We start from the raw sequence: 22,242 nt of genomic DNA, 5'->3' as shown, positions 1-22,242 counted from the left end.
TATGGTGGTGGAGGGTATAAAAAGGGACCATATTGGAAGAAAATTTCGATTTGGCAAAAAAATTTCAAAAATTGTATTTCTTGAGTTATAAAATATTTATTTTGATAGATATCCCACTCGCATCCCACTAAGGGCCTAACAATATCTTAAAGGAATGGACCTAAGCTTTCTTTTGACTAAAAAAAATTAAAAAAAGGGTTCATTTAAAAAAAAATTCGAATTTGCAAAAAAAAAGTCAAGAATTGTAAGTCTTGAGTTAAAAAATATTTATTTTGATAGATATCCCACTCGCATCCTACTAAGCGACCAAAAGGGTCTTCAAGGAAAATAACCTTTTAACGATAAATTAGCAAGTTGCTTGTGCATTAAGACTAAACTGGCAACTCGCTTTATTTTGATTTTCTTGCGAAAACAATAAAGCAAGTTGTTTTTGTTTTTTCTTTACTCACTTACACACTACAGTTTGTGTCGGCAAGAAACCAACCAATTGTAGTAAGGAAATGTAAGAAAAGATAAATCACGGTTTATTGTTGATGTTTTGTTTAAGCTTTGATATTTTTACAAATAAAGCTTGAGTGTCTGTAATTCTCAAACACTCTATAGTTTTATTTGTATAATATCTTTAGTTTTTCTAAAGCCTTATGGGAAAAGGTTTCCTGATGATCTGGCCTAAGCAACCAGTGAAATGCGCATAGGAACTAGCTTATCCCCCAACAAAAAACTTCAGTGAATTTATCAAATTAAAAATTGGGAATTTAGCATAAAAACAATTTTACTAAAAGAAAATATCTAAGCTTTTGTTTGAGCTAAAAAAAAATAAAAAGGGTCCATTTTGAAAAAAAAGTCAACAATGTTTTTGATTTTGCGAAAAAAAGTCAACAATTTTATGTTTTGAGTTACAAAATATTTATTTTGATAGATATCCCACTCGCATCCCAATAAGTGACCAAATAGGTGTTCAAGAAAAATATCTAAGCTTTATTTTAAGAAAAAAAGGACCCATTTTAAAAAAAAGTCAAAAAAGTTTTTGATTTCGGAAAAAAATAAAAAAATTTTTATTTTTTTTTTTAAATATTTTTTTCGAAAGATTGAAGAAAGAGCTATCTAAACTATTTGGGACACATTTTGCTAAGAACAATAGGTAATAACTGGATATGGATAAGAAAAAACACCTGACTGACCAAAATGTCAAACTTTAACCCCCTCTAACTCAGAGAGTTCTTGACCGATCTTTTTGAAAAATTGTGTCTGAGTTACTATCCAATAGAACTAACCTTGGTGCGATTGGAAGACATCGATTTCAAAAGTTGGTTCACTTGACATGAAATGCCCCATATACATATATATTAAATTTTATGTATATGTCAACAAATTTAGGAGATTTATGCACGTTAAAGTGATTTTAGGAAGCGGGTCTTATATGGGAACTATGACTAATTATGGACCGATCATAATAAAATTTGGTGACAATAATTCCGTATATATAAAACTTATTTAGAGCGAAACTTAAGTAGATACCTATATAACTTAAACATATATGACAGATAAAGTCCAATTTCGAGAAGACATTGTATGGGGGCTAGGTGAAATAATGGATGGATTTCAGCCAGTTTCATTAGGCATGGTCCTAGGGCCGAAAAAAATTAAATGTACCAAACTTTAACTTTATTTACATGGACATATTCTGAGTCGATCGGTATGCCTTACGGTGGATGTTAGACTAATATTTTTGGGCGTTACAAACATCTGCACAAATCCAATATATCCTCCCCACTATGATGGTGTTGGGTATAAAGATTGAAATTTTTCCATTTACCATTATAGGCAAAGGTTGTCATTCCGTTTGTAATTTCAAAATTTTTCAGTAGCGACCCCATAAAGTATATATATTCTGTATCATTATAGACAGCGTAGATTTGATCATGTCCGCCTCACCATCTGTTGGTTCAAATCAATTTTTATACCCATAGTTGAGAGAGTATTATGCGTTTGTGCAGATGTTTGTAACGCCCAAAAATATCAGTCTAACACCCACCTTAAAATATACCGATCGACTCAGAATCACAACTAATTGTATGATGATCGTTCCATAATCAGTCATTGCTCCCATATAAGGCCCGCTTCCGAAAATCATTTAAACGAGCATAAATATCAGAACAATTATGATACCCGAACATCAAATGACGTGACCTGGTCACAAACGAACTCTAATCAACATATTTATTCTATCATTATATTTCTTTTTTGGGCCACCTAAAAATTCTTTTGAATCCTAGAGTTAAAGTAATATTTACTGCCGTCTGTAACAAAAAACCATTATGAAGTGTTTATATGAAATATTCAGATTTCTTTATTTTCACTTCTTTTCTGACATCATTATCCACATATTTTGTTTCACTTCATGTTTGAGGAGAATAACAAAAGAAATGCAAAAGTAACAATACGTTTTTCCACACAAATACATAAAAAGATATGTACGAATGTTAGGGTTGTGCTTAGTTTGCAGTTTTAGGATTTCCAATGATCTCAAGGTATAAAATATTAAAGAAATAATTTGAAAGAATTTGTTACCAAAAACAAAATTTCTTTGAAATCCGCCAATTTCCAATTTCTGCCAAATTAGCGTTGATTAGAATAAAAAAATATTTTTTAATTTTTGAAATTTTTTGGAAAATTTATTATGTATTTTGAAAAGTTATCCGATTTTACTCAAATTTTCAGCGTTTGGTTCCTAGAGAGCGGGAAACAATTGTGGATCTTGAGAGTATTGAAAATCCAAAAAGTGCAAAACAATGTCCACCTTAATGTACATCTATTAACTACCACATGTAAATGTTTGTGTGTATTTAAGGAATTTATGCATGTCTGTATGTAAATTCATTCATATAAATTCCAGGTAAAGTTGACTTTTGAAATAAAAAAAGTTTTAATAGTTTTATGCATATGTTTACACACATGCAAAGTTTAATACATACAGTACATTAAAGTAATTGCACAAAGCATAAATATACAGTGAAAAGTAAAACATACTGACATTACTTTTTGGATATACTCTTATCAAATGCCACTAGGGCTGATAGCAATTGCTGCTATTTCTTATTACTGAAGAACAATTAAAAAATATCCTAAATTTTTACATATTTTAACATCTTTACAAAGACATATCATACAAACTAATTCATTTACACAGCTGTTATTGCCAACATTTTTTGCCCTTCACTCTTTATGCTCTGTGTAATATTTTGATGTGACATGTATTATATTCATTATAAATCACGTTTGTATATTTACTTTGAGAATTTTCCCCATTCACAGACTGTACATCAACATTATGAAAATGTGTTGTATTTTGTTTTACCTGAAATAAAGTACAAAAGTTCATTTGCAGATTTTCGTTTAATAAAAGCTGCTTTAGTGTATTCATGTTCATATATTGACAGTGATGATTTTTAATTATTAACTTGTTGAAAAGAACGACCAGATGATTTTTGAGTTTATGTGGAAAAAGTGCAACAAAATATGAACATAATTACTACTTACTAGAATTAAATTTTAAAGAGAATATTAACACATTTTGCTCGAAATTTATGGGAAAAAAATCTACATTTTAAAATAATTATTTTTTAAATAGTAACTAGTCATTGGAGGACAATTCTGTGATACTTTTACCTTCGTCCTTACTAACAAATCAATCTTCAGATACTTCCTCATCGGTATCGGCAAATCAATCAAAATTATTGACTAAGATTACAGATTCGACAATGTAGATTTACCTTGCTGGGTCTATACAATCCATTTTTGAAAGAATAAAAACAAAAGCTTCTACTTTCCTCATACACATACAGAATTCAATCACATATCTGTAAATTAATGATTAAAAATAAATTTTAAGAAAAACAACTTTTGAAAAATGAAATGTGGAAAACATTTCATATTTTTAAATTCGATTTTGTTATTGAAAAAACCATATGTACATATGTTTTTAAGGCCGTATTCATAAACAAATTTTAAATTTAAACAACGTTTTAAAATCAAATTGTGTATGGAAATTTTGCTTTAAAACATTGTTTAAATTTAAAATTTTGTTATGAATACGGGGGTTAGAATTTAACCGTCTGCAACATTCATTATGTTTATAAACAATTCCATCAGCACAAACTTCTACTTATCAACAATGCTGTTATTAAAATTGACATTATCCCTTTGTCGACCAACGGTACTTATAAGTACCATAACAAAAATAAGCTTACAAAAGGAAAACAAAACATATTTTGACCAATTTTGCCCAAAAGTACTTTGAAGTACACTATCATCTTTGGAATAATAACTTTTCTTTTTGCCTTTTTTAACGGTGAATTATTTCATATTCTCATTGTGGTGTTCATTTATGTTGTAATGATAAATAATACTGTTTCGTAAACTACCATAAAATAGACTTGTAATAGAAAATGTCATAAAAGTTACAAAACTAATCAATATATTAATAAAATTTAAACAAAAATCTATGAGTTTTTTATCTTTTGGCTGATGCTGACCCAACGGTACCATGTCCCTTTCGGATCGTTGCAGGTCCTTTACGGTTCCTTGCAGGTCCTCCACAAAGTTAAAATTTTGTAAATAACTTAGTGAAGTGCTTATTTTCAATATTTCATAAAAAAATAAAACTTTTTCAACGATTTGAAGTCTTGGTCCACAAGGGGTTAACTGTGATTATTGTGGAAATTTAACATTCGAGTTATTTCCGTTAGATTATTCATGAGAAATCTAGAAGATGGCTTTGTGTATATAAATACATAGTAACAACAAGTTGCTGAATAGTCAGTATATCGTAGGCGTAGGTTAGAGTCAACATCAACTGTACTACCAGTGTATTCTTGTTTGTTAATTTAAATATAACGTTTAGCAGGCCTGTCTCACATTTTGTTCGGAATGGTTTCAATTCCATAGTTTTTATTCCGAGCGATTTCGTCTTAGGTTCTTCTGATTCCGTGTAATTTATTAATGTAGCAAGGGTGTTTATAAGTTTGTCATTCCGTTTGTAATTTCTACATTTTTAATTTGCGACCCCACAAAGTATATATATTCTGGATCGTTATAGAAAGCGAAGTCGATATAGCCATGTCCGTCTGTCCGTCTGCATGTTGAAATCAACTTTCCATAGCTCCGAAATAACTTACATACACGAAATCGACCCACAAATGGCTGAGATACAAGGAAAAAACCGGGACAATATCGATTTTTGGCATATTTTTGATCTATATCTGGATTACTAAGTCATTAATATAGACAATATGAATATCTAATGATATGTAGATATTTCAAAGCCCAATGCAACGATGTATATAAGGCTACAATAGTAAGTTGAACCTACAATAGGTCAAAATCGGGAAAAATATTTTTTAACACGAATTTTTTTCATTACAATATTTTTTTGTCATAAATTTTATTACAAAAAAAATAAATTTGAAAAAAAATTGGAAAACTCTTTTTTTAAAAAAATTTAAATTTTGTTTACCTAAAAATATTTAAAACAAGTAAGAAAGTATGGTCGGTCAAGCCCGACCATATAATACCCTACACTAAGTAAACGAGCAAAAACATTTTTCTTTTAAAATTTCAATAATTTATATTTTTGTGTGATTTTCGGAAGTGGGCCTTATATGGGGGTTATGACCAATTATGGACTGATCACCATGAAATTAGGTCGTGTGATTTATGTCTATATGAAAGTTATTTATGCTGAATTTTGTGAGTATACCAACATTTTTGAGCGATTTATGCACGTTAAAGTGATTTTCAGAAGCGGGTCTATATGGGAGCTATGACTAATTATGGACCGATCGTAACAAAATTTGGTGACATGAATTTTTTATATATAAAAATTATTTAGAGCGAAATTTGTATAGATACCTATATAAATGAAACATTTATGACCGATAAAGTCCAATTTCGGGAGGATATTTGTATGGGGGCTAGGTGAAATAATGGACAGATTTCAGCCAGTTTCAACAGACTTGGTCCTTGGGCCGAAAAAATTATCGAAATATCTTCAAAATTGCGACCTGTACTTTGCGCACAAGGTTTACATGGACAGCCAGCCAACCAGGCGGACGGACGGACGTACGGACATCGTTTAATTGACTCAGAAAGTGATTCTAAGTCGATCGGTATACTTTAGGGTGAATGTTAGACTAATAGCCTCCCCACTATGGTGGTGTAGGGTATAAATATTTACTTTAAAGTATAACTTGGTGAAGGTTATATAAGATTCGGCACAGCCGAATATAGCTCTCTTTGATTTAAATTTGACAACGATTTTTATATTAAAACAAAAGGGAAGCTTTTGGTACAGAAATTGATTAAAAATTTTAGAAAAGCAAATAATTACAAAGAAATACCAAGTCCACTTTGAAAACTCAAAGTGGTTTCATTCCGAAAGAAATTTTCGTTTTGCTTATTCTGAAGAAGCAAAATACGGAATTAATTCCACTTTCGATCGGAATGGAATTCAGTGACAGGTCTGTATATTTCGTTTAAGCAACAAATTAAAACAATGGAAAAGTAATTGTATTAAATAATATATTGGGTGTATGAGATAAAAATGCAGGATTTTGTAAAATGTTTAGCTTTTATCTTGAAACATTTGTAATACATAAATTTATTAAAATTATTGGCCATTGTTAGCTATGACCTTTTCCCATCTTTCGCGTAAAAATAATTGCTCATCTTTTGAGGCCAAGAACTAATCAAAGGTGAATCGTATTACAGAGAGAGCGTTCTGCATCCATTGAAACAAATATTATTCGGATGGGGCAAGGTTTGGATTAAAAGTTGGGCCAGGCAAAACTTCAGAAATACTTCTTTCTAAATTTTTTTTAACAGATCCTGCATAATAAGGCCGAGTGTTGTCCTGATGGAATATTACGATTTCATGTCAGGCCGCATATTCTGGACATTTTTCGTTCAATGCTCGCATTAAATTAAACGGATTCGTTACAGCTTCCCTGTGATGATCTGATCAGATTTCAGCAATAATAATTATGAACCTTTTTTCCCACCAAATTAGGGTTCCTACGCGGGAAAAATTTCCCGGGAATATTTTTTTTTAATTTTCGGGAAATGTTTGTCGGGAATTTCTTCATAAGTTCTTTTCTAAAAGTTACTATATTCAGATACGTTTTGATGGCCAAATTTGTTGCTAATTGAATTATTCTATTATACCCATAGATTTCTTTGGTTCTGACAACAGATAGTCAGTTGACAAAGAAGTATTACTATTGAAATAACCAAATTTTTTCAATCAACTCAAGCCACAGCAGAAAAATTTGGTAAATAAGAATGAATCAAATTTACAGATTATGCTCTACAGCAAATTATGCACCCTACACCAAATACAAAACACTACCTTAGGACCTTGGATATTTGGCTTTGCTGTCGATTCGGAAGATTGTCCGGGCTTCACATACGATCTCTTACGCTTGTATTTGTATTTATTAAGTGCCTTTCTAATACAACAAGATACAATATCTTATAAATTACAACATTAGAATCCGATAAGTTATTAATAAGTAGAGTAAAATTTTCACTTAATATAAATTAAAAATAAATATAATAAATAGATAAAACAAATTGAACATTAATAATTATAATTTTAACATTGCTAGTTTAATAAATACATAAAGAAATAAACAAAAAAATATATACTTAATATGAAATATAAATATACAGAATTTTGAACTGTTAAATAACAAAATTTTACTGGTAATATTTCATTAGTCATTCTTTAAATTTTATTGCGTTGCTAGTGAATTGTATGTTCGTGGGAAGATGGTTCCAGAGATAAATAGTAAATATGAAAAATTGATGAGAAGATGCTGTATGTCGATACCTAAAGGTCCTAATGGAATTATTTCTTGGTGATGAAGTAAATGTTATCTTTTCATATAAGTAGTTGGGTTCTTTAGTTGTAATAATTTTGTGCAGAAAAACAAGATTCTTTAGCTTCAAATATTCATCAAGAGAGATTCCAAATATACGTTTAGAGTACAGTGATACACTTTCAAATCTTGTTAAACAAAATATATAACGAGTTATGTTATTAAATGTTGTGTTAATTTTCCTCTTGTCATTACTACTGCAGCTAGCAATAATTTCGGATGAATAAAGGAGCGTGGGAATTAAGTATGTTTAAGCTAACAACATTCTTATCTTTAGTGGCGTAGAATGATGACTAGACCATAAACTTCTGAGCATACTATATGTTCTTCCACAAGCTTGATTAATATGATCAGTCCATGTGAGCGAGCTATTAAATATAATTCCTAGATTCCTGACAGATTTAACCAATTCGATTTTAGAGTCTCCAAGATATATATTTGTATCCTCGCTGATCACAGCAGTTTTTTTGCAAATTATTAGACTTCTTAGGATTAAGGCGTAAACCATTGGCTGATGCCCAATTAAATATTTTACCTAAATCATAGTTAAGTTCATTGACTTTATGCCGAATTGATGTTTTTAAGCAACTAAGATATAGTTGAACATCGTCTGCGTACATCTGTATACGAGTGTTCTGAATTTGTTGGGGTAAATTATTAGCATACAATGAATATAAAAGTGGAAAAGTATCAGAGGACTGGAAACAGTTCCATTGTTTGCAACCGATTGAAGTCTGTTGGACAGGTATGATGATATTAACTTTGATGCCGTTAAAGAAAAGAAAAACATTTTTGTTAGTTTCATTATCAGTGTTCGGTGTTCAACGGTGTCAAAAGCCTTTGAATGATCCAACAAAACCAGAAAAGTTACTTGACTATCATCTAAATTTCTGCGTATGTTTTCAACTATTGTAATGGATCCATTTTTCATCGCTAGTAAAGATTCGGTGCAAAAATAGTATTTTATAACGTTCAAACAAAATTTCGGACAGGCAAAATCTTTCAAGGTCTCTCGGCTTCAATTCGTATGGTACCCAATTTCCCTGCTTTTGGATGAATCCAGCTGCCTGCAAACATTTTGAAATTGCTGCTTGAGTAGCTCCCAATTTGTTTGGTTTCACAAGAATTTTCATGGAGTAATGCCTCCAATTCTTGGCCTTCAAAATGTTTTAGCTGCTCTGCACGATTTTTGTTGTTCGTGTAAAAATCACCACTTCTAAACCGCACAAACCATCTCTCGCACCGATGGAACACATTCACCTTAAGCTTTGGTGTGCTTCAGCAACATTTTTTTTTTCAAATTAAAGAAGTAAAGCGAAACTAGTAAAGGCCTATTTAATGTAAATACAAACAACTCTAAAAATGGACATATTTATGGTCGATCAAGCCCGACCATATAATACCCTACGCTTAGTGAATAAGCAAAAATATTTGTCTTTTAAAAAATCAATAATTTATATTCGTGAGTGATTTTCGGAACTGGGCCTTATATGGAAGCTATGAACAATTATGGACCTATAACCCTGAAATTAGGTCGTGTGATTTATGTCTTTATGAAAGTTATTTTTGTTAAATTTTATGTGTATACCAACATTTTTAAGAGATTTATGCACGTTAAAGTGATTATCGGAAGCAGGCCTTATATGGGAGCTGTGATTAATTATGGACCGATCACAATAAGAATTAGTGACATGAATTCCGTCAATATAAAACTTATTTGGAGCGAAATTTGTGTAGATACCTTAATAAATTAATCATTTACGACCGATAAAGTCCAATTTCTGGAGGACATTTGTAGGTGAAATAATGGACCGATTTCTGCTAGTTTCAATTAGCTTTGTCCTTGTGCAAAAATAATTATATGTGCCAAATTTTATAGAAATATCTTCAAAATTTCGATCTGTACTTTGCGCACAAGTTTTATAGCCAGACGGACGGATGGACGGACATCATTTAATCGACACTGAAAGTGATTCTGAGTCGACCAGTATACCTTAAGGTGGAAGTTAAACTAATATTTTTGACGATACAAACATCAGCACAAACGCGATATACGCTCCCCACTATTGTGGAGTAGGGTGTAAAAATTGTCTCCAAATATACTCATATTGCAAAAAACATATAATCTTAATTTTAGAAAAAGATTATGCTACATCCTTCACATCAATAAATTTCAACTCAATTAAAAGTAAAACAAATAAAAAACAATCAAATCATTTATCCAAACATTCCCGAAGGTTTTGCAGTTCCAGAATGTTATCTGTTTAAGGTCTTTATTACCTTCAACAGATAGACAAAAAATACGTTGAACAAACAAATTCACAATTTACACATTTCGATATGTTGCTAAACCAATGACAGCATAACATACATATACAGACATAAAATGTATTTCCCACCTCCTAACCCACCAAGGCGAAGTTTATAAAAAATTCAAGCAGAAAATAACCGGTTTTGTTTATGTATTTTATAGCATACTTTTAAGTGTTTCCCATAAATTTTATATTACCATCAATGCTTTCTACGGCTCGATAGTGCTGTGTGCGTTCTTTTATGCGGTGGAAAGGAAATAAAAACAAACTGGAAAAACTCTAAAAATGTACATATTGCTTTGGCCAAAGAGAAGCATCTAGAATATTTGTTATTTTTTTTATATTTTTTCTGTTGATGTTGTTTAAAACTTGCGAAAAACAAAATCGTACATAAATTATGTTTTTATGAATATTGTTTTGTAGTAAAAAAAAAATTGTTACGGTTATTTTTCGCTGTTTGGGTTTTTTCTTATATATACAACAGATTTTTTGTAGCATAGTATTTTTAATGAAACACTTAAAAGTATGCTGCACATTAACAAAACATAACGCTAGCAACTAAATGTAGGCTATAACAAAACTTTATTTTATTTGCTGTTTCTAAGGTAACTTTTAGCAAATATTTTTTTTATTGTTGTTTGCAAAAAAGAACAACAATAATAAAAAATAATAGAAAATCATCTACAAACGAGTGTTCACAATAAGAAATATTTACTTTTCATCTTTAATTTTTGAAAATGATTTGATACAGTAACCTGAACTAGCAGCCACCCACCATTAAAATGTAGAAATAATTTTCGTTTACCTAATTCGTATACCTGAGTATTTATTTACACTTGAGTAAATTTCACATTAAAATTAATTAAATTTAATTAAACTTTCATCCATTAAATATTCTCACATTTCATGGTGTTAATTAAGACTTTCTTTTAACATGCTTCTTCTCAATATTAAAGTTTTAATTTGGCTTTAATTCCATTTAAATTTTTGTTATAAATTTAAATTGTTATACATATTTATATTTCCATCCCTTTCAAACCAAGAAAACAGGCTAAATAAAAAATATTTAAAATACAATGAGAAAGTATTAGTTAGTCCCCTTAACATATACTTCACTTATTATTTTTTGTTTATAGTTAATGACCCAATTTGCATTTAACTCACACCACCATAAGCTTAGCGTATTTATTTGTATAGCATATTTTAGGGCATAGCTAAATTTAGTTTATCGAGGCCCACTTTTAAGGGATGTTTAAATATGAAATTTAAACATATTTTCTATTTTTTAAAGTCTTTAAATAAAATTAACTTTGAACAATTAAAAAGCTAAATTTAGTTTAGGGATGTTTAAATGTACATAAAATTTAAAGAAAAAGAAAGTCTTTAAAAATAACTTAACTTCGAACAATTAAAAAATAATTATTTGTAGTTATCCTTTTTGTAGAGGCATAAATATGTTTGAGTGTAATGTTTATAGAAATCGTTTATTAATAACAATTCTCTTGGCTATAATTTATCTAATTTGTATATTGATATTTTGAATATGTATTTAGTAAAGTGATTCAAAATACAAATAAATTAAAAGGTATCGTGATATAAATCCCAACTAAAATATACGATATAGGGAAAACTAATCCCGGAATTCTAAAATAACCACTCATCTGTTGAGGCCAAGAACGAATAAAGCCAATATCGGATACTCTGTTCCAAAGTGTGAGGCAAAACTTCCCAACCACTTTATTCTAAATAGTTTTTTAACAAGTAAAATGTGGCCGAGCGTTTTCATGATGGAATATTACGGTTTCATGACTGGCCGCATATTCTGAGCGTTATTCGGCCAATTCTCGCTTCAAACGAACCAGTTGTGTTTGGTACAGATTCCCTGTGATGCTCTGGCCAGATTTCAAAAATCGTTTGGTCCCACCAAATACAGAGAATAACCTTAGCGCCATGGATATTTGGCTTTGGTGTCGATTCGGCTGATGAGCCGGGCTTCATGTACGATCTTTTACGCAATTCGGAGCAAAAAACTATTTTCTTTTATAGCGTTAAAAGCATCATTTCAAACATATAAAATCGTATGTTACCCAATTTCCCTATGATTTTGCTAGCTCTTGTTGATTTTGACAACAATATTCATGGAGTAATACCACCACTTCTTAATCCACAAACCTTTTTGGCTGTACCGGGTAAGGGTTAAAAATTGTAGTTAATTTTTAAAAGTTTTTAATAGATCCATTTTTTAGTGCAAGTAATTTGAGTTTATAGCGTTCAAACATCATTTTGTACATGCAAAATTGTCTTTCAAGGTCTCTCAGCTTCAATTCGTTTTGAAATTCTTGCTTGTATAGCTCCCAATGATTCCACAAGCTAATGTTGAGTTTGACAACAATCTCCTACTCTTGGTCTTCTAACTTTTTTGGTGGTCTCGGCGATCTTTGTCTTCAGTGTTAAAATCACCACTTCTGAACCGCACAAACCATCTCTCGCACGTTTAAACCGATGAAACACATTCACCATAAGCTTTGGCGAGCTTTAGCGTCACTTTTTCAAATTAAAGAAGTAAAGCAAAACTTCTGGCATTAGACGCTTTGTTGTCAAAAATTCGATATGTTTGAAGCAAAAAAAAACTTTGTTGTTTACAAAATAATGATCAATAAATAAGTGAGAATAAATGATAGATATGTACCCTTCAAAATTACATATACATATGTTATAAAAAATAAAAACCGCGCTCTAAAGATACGACATCTATTGCAAATCCCACATTTATTAGTCACCCAATGTGTTGGCAAAGATTCTAAAACCAACCACATCTTTTTTCTCCATACGAAATGAGTCGTTCTAATATATTGGGGATTTCATGTCAAGGAACCAATGTCTCCTGATCGGGAAAATAGATAGAGGGGGTTCAAACAGGAGTTTTTATAACATATTTTTCTTAGCAAAATTTGTCCCAATAGTTTAGATATTTCGTTAATCTTTCGAAAAAAAAAAATTAAAAAAATGGTCAACTTTTTTGACTATTTTGGATAATAAAATTTTGAATTTTCAGAAACAAATAAAAAATTGAAGGGTTGGGTTACAAAACATTTCATTTGGTAGATATCCCACTCGCATCCCACTAAGCTACCAAAACCCTTTTAAGGGTTTTTTTGAGCAACAAAAAAGGTCTAAAAAGTTTTTGATTTTCCAAAAAAAACTCAAAAATTGTATGTCTTGATTTAGAAAACATTTATTTTTATAGATATCCAACTTGCATCCCACTAAGGACAAAGCTCTTCAAGGAAAATATTTAAGCTTTATTTTGAGAAAAATAATAGGTACCATTTTGAAAAAAAGTCAAATATTTTTGGATTTTGGAAAAAAATTTCTGAATTGTATCTGAATTACTATTCAATAGGATAAACCTTGGTACAAATTTCATTGCGAATGGAGGACATGGGTTCCAAAATTTGGTTTACATAACCTGAAATAACCAATATATATGAGGAGCCGCAGAACAAAAGGTACTATTTCGCTCATTTAAAATTTTTGGGAAATTGAGTTTTATTTATGTACTAGTTGATAGCCCCGGCTTCGCCCGGTAGCATTTACTAATGTTAGTTCTTCAAGTTTCTCCAAGCCTCGCACACGAGCCTGTTCTTATTTATTTGCAAATAAAATATCCAAATTTGTACTGCATACTTTAGGGAACTCTTTTATTACAGTTGACTGGACTCACAAAAAAAAAAAATTTTCGAGTTTTACCCGGAATTTTTGAATTTTTTTTCAAAATCGCTTCAGCCGTTCTCACGTGATAACATTACATACATGTACCATTTCATTTTTATATATATATTCGCTCCCTTAAAAAACTGCATGAACCTGGAAATGGTAACAAGTTTCTTACTTATCAATAGATACATTTAACTGCCATAAGTCACCACATTTAATGTTAAGGATGTTTGATATAAAACTACTTTAATATCGGAAAGAGAACCGTTTGTTAAAAAAATAAAGACAAAAAAGTTCGTTTTTTTTAACAATAATATTTTAAATGAATGTTTTCAATCCTGATCTAATATATGAACAATTTACACATTGAAATGAAATTATTATTTTTTTTATTTTATACTAGTGTTGTACGTTTTGTTAAGCACAAATTTTTTTAGAACCCATTTACAAAAAAACAATTTTGGAAAAAATGCGAAAAAGTACCTATTTTCTGCGGCTCCTCATCTTTAGTACTTTTTTAAATTCGTACTTTTTAGGTACTTTATTCGCGGCATCAAGGAGTAATAGTTACTGTTTGACCAGGTACGTTTTTAAAGCATTATATTCCTAAATCCTGCATCCTATCCAAAGTTTGCAACAAATAGTAACACGATTTGAAAGCTTTTGTTTTCCAACAATCACATGTGGGTTCTCTGAACCCCAATTAATTGTAATTGCTTTAAAACTCAAAATTGCCATATTTTAAATAATTTAAACTCTATCAGAATCATTTGCACGAAAATTCTTAAAAAAAAAAACAGAATTACATCTCCAAATGGTACTTACACACACCTTGAAAAGAAATAAAAAGTCAAAGGAAAATCACATTATTTCTGTGTAAAAATAAAAATATGCAAGTTTTACCATTAGGCACGTTGCAAGGTGGGAGTACGAAAAAAAAAGAAACATCGAAATGTCATTGAATAAAATATAACAAATATAATGGCACTGCAGGCTAAACTTTATTCTAGTGATAAGGGTGGCCAGGGCGAAAAATGTCGATACAAAATATAAGAGAATGCCTAAAGGTATAGCGACGACCCAATAATAACTGCAGTAATGACAGTAGTTGAGTTCTCAACTAAAAGTCCTTAAGAGACTGAATCTTTAAGTGGTGCAGAAGGGCTTTTCTGCCGTTGATTATAAAGAATCTGACAAATTAGATTTTGTGATACTCAGACGACTTTAAGCAGATTTTTCAAAAAGCAACGTTGAAATCCAGACAGAAAACAAATCGTACAAAACACAAGTCTACACCGACCAGTTGTATGCTATAAAATTATGATTGATCATGTCTCTTTAGGAGACATAGTTTCTAAACTAGGGTGCCTTGATAGACCAGTCGATAGTGTGTTGGACTTTTAATCTGAGGGTTGTGGGTTCGATTCTCGATTCCAAGCAAAGCGTTTTTTTTTGACTTCTTGTCCAACATTTAATATTGTAAAAGTAAAGCAAGTAAAGGTTTTAGTATAAAAACGTGGATTTTCGTATAAAAACGTGGTTTTTAGTAAAAAACATGGTTTTTAGTATAAAAACATGGTTTTTAGTATAAAAACATGGTTTTTAGTATAAAAACATGGTTTTTAGTATAAAAACATGGTTTTTAGTATAAAAACATGGTTTTAGGTCTCTTTAGGAGACATAGTTTCTAAACTAGGGTGCATCGATAGACCAGTCTATAGTGTGTTGGATTTTTAATCTGAGGGTTGCGGGTTCGATCCTCGATTCCAAGCAAAACGCTTCGTAGTTTGTGTTTTTTTAAATAAACATTGATTCGTCTTGTCAAACATTTAATATTATAAAAGTATCCTGTTTATGCTGTAACTTTATTCCTGGCCACCCTTAAATGTTCGTGACCTTCACAGCGAGAGTAAAATTAAATTTAAACTTAAAAATTCAAAAGCAAAAACACATTCTTTTTAAGGGGTGTTCACAGAGTTACGTTCTATTCGTGAGTTTATTTAGTTGTTGGTAATAAATGTAATTGGTTTAATGTCTTTTTTGTGAAGAAAAAGTTGTAGTAAAGAAATCGATAAAGTTTGTTTTTTTTCATATACTTGTTTATAGCTGGCTTCCAGATATGTCAAGGTTTCGTATTGTGTGTGTAGATGTATGTGTGAAAGGATCTATCAAGTTTTGTATCTGCATGTATATAAAATAACTATAATTTATGTTTTTTTATGCTTTTGGTTTAACTTACAATTATTATTACAATATTTTCGTAGATGCTGATGGTATTATAAATCATTATTGGTACGACAGTAATTATTCCCTTCTGATTTTTTACGCATTGTATTAAATACATTCTACATTGTTCGCCATAAACGTTTATTTTTTCTCGTCCTGAATAAGTTTATTTCTATTTGTGTTCATTAGAGTAGTCCTTATATTGGACTTTGTAAGGACTAAAATATTTCTTCGTCAGCCATAAACTCGAAACTTCAAATAAAATGTGCAACCTTTTAAAGTTATTCGATTTTCAAAAATGTTAAGCATTTGATTGTTAGATGGCGAAGATTAATTGAATCGTTTATTTCAATAACCAGTCAAGCAACAAAAAATCCAAAATTAAGTTATTGGGCGATAAATATTTTGTAAAGGTAAATGTATCGTTTAATGAAAAATAGGAAAAAATATAAATTTTGTAAAAGTAATTTTTAGGTTTGCTCGAACATTATCTATGATTTACTCAAAATCAATAATTTATTGCTTGGCTGATTTTTTAAATAAACGATTAAATTTTATACCTTAGAAGCACCGAAAATCGTAAAAGTTCACTATATGGACCAACCTAATGCCCATGTTGTAGTAGTAGTATACTGAGTAGTAATTTTGTATAGATGCTGTAACACGTGTGAAAGTATAAGTCAGTATAATATTGCTGTTTATGATATTGCACAATGGATGAATATAAAAGAACAAGGTACTTAAAAATATAAAGCTTCAAAACGTGATTTTAGTATAAAAAAGTGGTTTTAGTATAAAAACGTGGTTTTAGTATAAAAACGTGGTTTTAGTATAAAAACGTGGTTTTAGTATAAAAACGTGGTTTTAGTATAAAAACGTGGTTTTAGTATAAAAACGTGGTTTTAGTATAAAAACGTGGTTTTAGTATAAAAACGTGGTTTTAGTATAAAAACGTGGTTTTAGTATAAAAACGTGGTTTTAGTATAAAAACGTGGTTTTAGTATAAAAACGTGGTTTTAGTATAAAAACGTGGTTTTAGTATAAAAACGTGGTTTTAGTATAAAAACGTGGTTATAGTATAAAAATTATATTTTTAGTATAAGAATGAGATTTTTAGTATAAGAATGATATTTTTAGTATAAAAATGAGATTTTTAGTAAATTATTTTATTGTAAATTTTTTTTTTCAAAACTTTTTTTTTGGAAAATTTATTAGTTATGAGAATTTTTTTTTTCGTTAAAATAAAAATTCGCGTTAAAATGTTTTTCCCGATTTTGACCCACATACACGCCGCTACAAAGGTCTTTGAAATATCTATCATCAGATTTCCATATTGTCTATATTAATGACTTAGTAATCCAGATATATGTAGATCAAAAATAGGTTTGGTTTTTTCCTCATATCTCAGCCATTTGTGGGCCGATTTTATACAAATTTTTAGTAAACCTTACATTTTTTAACTGAACTTATTACAAAATATTACTTTATAAACCCATAGTGAATTGTTTTCTGCTTTAGTTTGAAACGTGCGGTTTTTCCTTTTTTCTTTGGTACATGACCAACAAAACATGTTTATCATTTACTTTTATTTTCATTTGTACATATAGAAATTATTCTCAAACATTTTTTTTTTATTTTTTTCATTTTTTGCTAACGTGACCTTATTGTTAAGGCATTTCTGTCATACAATACTAGTGAAGTATGGGCCAAAAACAACAAGAAGATGCAAAGAAAAAAACCATAAAACCGAAAATCTTTTGTTCGCATAGAGAAGAACATGTACTTTGAAAACATGTAGAAAAAGTACAAGTATGAAAGAAACATGAGGATACACACTCGTACCGTCAGGTAAAAAAAACTTGGTCAAAAAGATTGAGTTTGTTGTTAGTTCTTTTCATATATAGTATATATATATTTCTTTTTTTTGGTTAAAGTGTGTAAAAACTTTTGCTTCATCTTTGTTGTTTCTGACTTTATCATGTTGGTGTTGCTGTTGTTTGGTTCGCTTTGTTGCAAGTTAGGTTTTGTTTCCTTAAAGCTTTTTGTTGCGGTGATAAACTTTAAGAATAAATATTTTTTTTCTCCCATTTTGGTCATGTTGCTGTAAAGAAATTAAGAAACTTAAGAGTCATAAGATGGCATAGAATATTTGATCAAAGTTCTTAGAAATGTTTCAATGTGGTAAGAGTTTAAAGATATTTTATATTATACTTATGTATTAAAGCTATGGATAATCGAAATTAGAAAGTTTGTTAAGTACTATACAAAAATGGTGTGGATTATGTTGTTATAAGTAAAATGTATGAAATTTGTATTCTTTGTTCTAAGGCTAGTAATTTACTTAAATTATGGAAAGTGAATTGCAAATATTTAAGCAGAGACCTTTCTCCTAATGTTGATTCTTTTGCAATACATGGCCAGCTTATCACTTATAACATAGTTACAAAAAGTAGCCAATTTCATTATAAACTATTTAGTTGTAATTTGTGGTATATTATCGTATAATGCTGCTCTTCTTGTTCGGTGAATTTTTCTTTTGATTTTGTTTCAGTTCTAATGTCGCGTTCTTGTTCCTAAATCATTGCTTGTTATCAGTACTCTTCGAAATTTAGTGGCTTTCACATATAATACTCCCTTAAAACATATTATATTGATTTTGAAAGTGTGTCACGTTCGCTATTGTGAGTGTATAAAAAAATCATACATATAATTGCTACATTCATAATATATAAACATATTACGGCAATCATAATATTAAACTTATTATGGTTACACATATGTAATACTAAACATGTTATGGTTGCCGCAATTATATAAATAACTACAATGACTTGTTTAAAAACTTGTAAAAATTCTGAAATGTTTATGGTAAACTATGTTTTTTCTCTTCGTGTAGTAAATTTAACGAATCCAACATGATTTACATTACATTAATTATAACTCCTTTTTTGAAACATATAAATTAATAGGTAATTATGCTAAACTCCCATTTTATGTTTAATTTTGGTTATTTTAGTAGAAACATTCATTTGAATGCAAGTTACATATGTATATGAATTTGACCAAGGGCAAACATATTAAATCATTTTAATTTTGAAAATAATTGCAAACAATTTGTTTAATTATAAGGAAAGCTTTTATATTTTACTCACACCAGCACTTACATTAACAAATGCAGTTTAGCAAAAAGAGATTTCGTTCAATGACCGGTAGTTCTAGGGGCTAGTTACAATATTGGTTATTGAATTAGCTAGAAATCATTTTTTAATTAAATGGAAAATATTTCTTCACTTTGACTAAATTACTTGTGGATATTTCTAAGGTCAAGAACGTGACATTCTTAAGTACTTGAATTAAACAAAATAAATAAATCTTTTTTTGTTTAAATTTTTCGTATGTTATGGTTACGCTTTTTTGAGCAAATATTTGTCATATGTGACCCTTGCTTTATAATATTGATCGCGACACATTTTGAAAATCAAAATAAAATTTTTATTGAGATTATGATATGCAGCAACTTTTGTTAAGCCATTAGATTAAATTATGATTTGAATTCAAATTACCAGCCACTTTATTATAACGAAAGCGGAATACGAAAAACAAATGATTACTTAGGTACAAGAACGCGACATTGGAATATGAATCAAATCAAATCAAAAATTGTCCATTAATCGAGCTTGTATCTGCTATTTTCCTTCACCATGAGTGGCAAGGGTATATATAAGTTTGTCATTCCGTTTGTAATTTCTACATTTTTCATTTGCCACCCCACAAAGTATATATATTCTGGATCGTTATAGATAGCGGAGTCAATATAGCAATGTCCGTCTGTGTGTTGAAATCAACTTTCCGAAGCCTCAAAATAACTAACATACACGATTCATATATCAATATCTCCAAATTCTTTCGGCTCGGTCGCTATTTAAAATCGAGAAAATCGGTCCACAAATGGCTGAGATATAAGGAAAACAACCTCGATTTTTGATATATTTTTGACCTATATCTGGATTACTAATAGGGTATTCGAATTATTCGATTTTTCTCTTGTTCGAATAAAACGAATAATTCGAATAAGAGGTTTTAACTTGTTTGAATAATTCGATCACACGTTTAAAATTAATCGAATTATTCGAATAATTTAATTTTTTTTTAAAAAGTAAAGAATGAAGTTTTGATGTCGGCTTTTTGATATTTTATTGTTAAAGAAAAACAAAAAATAACGTTAAAGTTAACAATTCAAGTATTGATAATGTTAAAAAACATTCAAAAACAAAGTACATCATTAAATTTTCAACAGAAATATTCTGATCAGATTAACTCCTGAACAATCTACAAAACAATTGACTAGCAAACCCTTTAGTTTCTGTTTTGGAGCTACGCTTTAAAAAATTTGAGCTAGTTGGACATGATCCTGAATTCAAATACGATATAAACGTATTAAGAACTTTTTAATTCGGGTTTTAAATTGAGTAACTAATTCCTTATTAAGTTAATTATTCACTATTTCTAAATTATTGTATTATACATCAAGCTCTATCAACGTTGCTGAATCTTTGCTTAATAATGTGGTCTTGGGGAATTACACAATAAAGGGAATCTGTCCAAAGTTTGATATCATTGTCAGTGAACGTGGCTAATTTGAAGTCAGGCAGTGCATGATTGACGCATTTACAAATACGAAAAAAATTTATTACCATATTAAACAAAGATGTTCATGATTTTCTTGCACGCTACGTTAGTTTATAATATTTGTATTTATCATTCGATTTATTAATATTTTGAAACACTTACGTACGCGGTTAATAACATCACTTATATACATATATTTTAAGATCATGGCCTTCATCTATTTCAATGTAATCATTATAAATGTCATCCTTAATATCACTTTCGATGACCATTTAAAAATCACATTCTCCATCACATTCAACTTCACTTTAATCTAAGTTAATATTTTGATTATTAATTGCGATTCTTCTAATATTTCGCCAGCTAAATAACAAATATTTTATTCCGTACCTTTTATTTTCATTGGTTCAAGTCCTAAGTTAAAAATTTTGAAAGATTTGTTTTTAGAATTGTAACTTCTTGCAGTAATATTTATATATTTATAGAAGGAGCTATCGGAACACTCATCTACAGTGATCGAAAGTCCCTTTGTCTTTAGTTATTTGTCGAATTTCAGAAACAATACAATTTTTGTGAGTCATTATTACTTATTTAAATTTGAAATTATGAAAAATTTTAAACAATTTTATATATGAACATTTATTCGTTTTATTCGATTATTTTATTTATTCGAATTGTTCGAATTATTCGTTATTCGAAAATGGTAATTTTTAAATTCTTCGTAAGAAATTATTCGATTAATCGAACGATCATTAGTCGAATGAATACCCTAATTACTGAGTCATTAATATAGACTATATGGACATCTAATAATGACGATTTTGACCTACAATGGGTCAAAATCGGAAAAAATACTTTTTAATCTGAATTTTTTTTTTTACCAAAAAAATATTTTTTACTAAATATTAAAAAAAAATTAAAAACTAATTTTTTTTTTTAATTTTTTCACTAAATATTAAAAAACTAATTATTTTTAATTTAAAAATTAAAAAAAAAATTAAAAAACAACTTTAAAAAAAATAAATTTTGTTTACCTAAAAATATTTAAAAATTTTATTTTAAAGTATAATTTGGTGAAGTTTATATAAGATTCGCAACAAGCGAATATAGGTCTCTTACTTGTTTTAATGTTAATTTCTAATTGGTTGAAGGATTTCGTAAGATACGATTTATAGTGATATATGATAAATATTTCCAGTTTTCAGGTCAATTTTCCTATAATAATTAAGATTAGTAGCAAATAAATCGAAAAATTCTCTTCATTCTGAATCAAACAATTCTTACAACTAGGGCCATCAGTGCAAAAGTGGTATAACCCAAAATTTTTAATGGTTGCTGTTCTGGTGTTACATTCATTCTTTACATTACCAACTATCAATATAAAGTTTTGAATACCTTTTGGTATTCAAAATCAGATGGAG

This window comes from Calliphora vicina, chromosome 5 (genome assembly GCF_958450345.1).
Source record: "Calliphora vicina chromosome 5, idCalVici1.1, whole genome shotgun sequence".
Taxonomy (NCBI): domain Eukaryota; kingdom Metazoa; phylum Arthropoda; class Insecta; order Diptera; family Calliphoridae; genus Calliphora; species Calliphora vicina.
Note: the sequence above shows the minus strand (reverse complement) of the source record.